This window comes from Pteropus vampyrus, unplaced genomic scaffold (assembly GCF_000151845.1).
Source record: "Pteropus vampyrus isolate Shadow unplaced genomic scaffold, Pvam_2.0 Scaffold1000004385, whole genome shotgun sequence".
Lineage (NCBI taxonomy): Eukaryota > Metazoa > Chordata > Mammalia > Chiroptera > Pteropodidae > Pteropus > Pteropus vampyrus.
Window position 1 is genome coordinate 1 of NW_011918787.1, and position 2,339 is coordinate 2,339.

Genomic DNA, 2,339 nt, shown 5'->3' on the forward strand with positions numbered 1-2,339 from the left:
GGAGAGGCCAGCGGCTGCGCGAGCCCGGGGCGGGGGGATCCTTTCAGCTGGAGACGGCCCCAAGGACCTCCGGGGCGGGGGGCGGCCGCGCTCGTGGCCTGACCTCCGGGAACCGGGCGAAGCGAGAGCCGAATCGCTGGGGGACAGGGGCGGCGGCGAGGGCGTTCCGGGCAGAGGGCACGGCGTCAGCTGGAGGCCCGAAGGCAGGAAGCCGGGGGCGATGCCGGGACAACGGCCCCGCAGCCGGGGCTGACTGGAGCCCTCCGGGATGCAGCCCGGGAACCCAGACGAGGCCGAGGTGGTGGGCGGGGCCCCGATCGCCGGCGCTCGGGAGGCCGCGCCGGGGGCCCGTTTCCGAGATCGAACGCGAGCCGTGGAGGGCTGCGAGCGAAGGGAGGGGCAGGGTCAGATCCGGGTGTCGAACAGCCGCCCCCCGCCCGTGCCCTTTGGGGTGTGACTGGGAGGCTTGGGGAGGAGGATGCCCGAGCTGGGGCTGGGACCCTGGGGACGGAGAGGAGGGGTCGGGGCAGCGAATGTGAGGAGGGGGACGACTGACCACTGACAGGCTGGGGGGGTGGGGTGGGGTGGGTGACAGGTAGGAAAGACACGAAAAAGAGGACACAACGACAAGAAGCCTGGCCCAGGACTCGAGGGGACAAGCGTTGTTCCCAGTGGGGAACCAGGAGGGAGACGGAGGGTACAGGAGAGGGAAGATGCTGTGCACAGCTTGAAACCTAGTGGACATTAGGGGCTGGGGGACACTTAGGGAAGACGTCCAGGCAGTGGTGGGTATCCAGTTCTGGGGCTGACAGTGAACATGCATTTCTCTCCCACCTGGTCCCTGGGGCCACCCAGTCCTCTCTGGGGACAGCTCGTGCTTACCAATTTCTCGTGTATCGGTCCCGAGGAATTCTCTGCATCTATGCACATGTATTGTACCACCGCTTCTTTTTTGTCCCCAGATGGGATCCCATTCTTCCACACTTTGCTTTTTAAACACGGTCCTGCCAATCCTCCTATATCCGTGCTTATAGAGCTACCTCATTAATTTTAGCGGCTGTATAGTATTCCACTGTAGAAATTGATTTATACTGATTTGATCAATTGGGAGATTTTTTTTTTTACATGAAGAAACTAATGCTAATGCATATGCAGATCACTGGGTGTCGTTTTTCTACTGATTTCTTCCAATGCTCTTAAGCCTCTGAACCCAGATATTTAATAAATACGTGTAGAGGTTTGAAAATTTATTATTAATTACTAATGATAGGAATAATCATAATAATGATAAACATGCCCTTTACTGAAAGTCTCCTTGAGAACATGCCCTGGGCTTGGTATTTGTTATATCATTAAATCATCAAGCAATCTTATTATTAGGAGCTGTTTTATTTGCGTGTAAGGCCGAGGAACTGAGGGGTTGAATAATGGGTTGCTCAAGCGCACACAGTGAATGGCAGAGCCAAGAATGGACCCCAGGCCTGTCTGGCTGCAAAGTCCATGCTCTGTCTTTCGAGGTGGGCTGCCTCTGCGAAAATGTGCAGCTTCTTTGGTATTGACGTTGGGCACCCGTTAGATTTGTCAGGCACAGGTTCACCTACGATAAAAAGGACCTTTTGTCAGACCCTGCACGTGGACTCGGCTTCCAGAATTACTGTCATTTCACGATCACCCCAGATGTCCCCTAGTCAGGCAGGGCAGGATGGTAAATCGCATCACCCTGCTGTGTCTCCTCGGCGTGACGCTGATCCCGTTGTGTTGCGACTCTCGGTGTCTGGATCTGTCTCTGGGAATTCACTGAGGGCACGATCCAGGTCTGAGTCATCTCTATGTCCTCAGTATCACCCAGCATGGGGTGTGGCTCAGAGCAGGGGCTCAGGCAAATGGTTGCTAAACGAATGAATGGAGAGATGGATGAATAATATATGGCTATGGGTTAGGCTGGGACTTGCTTAAGCCTCTGGGATAAAAAACAAACAAACCGCAAAACATAACTCTCTTTCTTTCCTGAACAAGGCCTCCATTCTCATTGGTTAGTGAGTCCCAGGAACCACTATTTCCATTATTCTCTATTATACAGGGTTCGCAAATCCCTTGGCACCCCAGATTCAGCGGCTGCAAGTCCCACAGATGCCCGAGACTCATGACCCTCCGTTCTCATGAACGCCTGAGACTGACGAGCCACCATTCATTCTCATCCCTGCGACGCAGATCTACCATTCCCATCAGCCCCTGCGATGCGAGAGCCACCATTCCCGTCAGCCTCTGTGACTCACGTGCACCATTCCCATCAGCCCCTGCGATGCTAGATCCGCCGTTCCCGTCAGCCTCTGTGACTC

General features: G+C 55.2%; 1 long non-coding RNA gene across 1 annotated transcript; it reads left to right on the forward strand.

Annotated features, from left to right (window-relative positions):
- Positions 1–304: 304 nt before the first annotated feature.
- LOC111735636 lies at positions 305–2,299 on the forward strand. The gene is made up of 2 exons (XR_002778879.1): positions 305–1,814; positions 2,081–2,299. It is a non-coding gene; the product is annotated as an uncharacterized LOC111735636 (long non-coding RNA).
- The last annotated feature ends 40 nt before the right edge of the window (positions 2,300–2,339 follow it).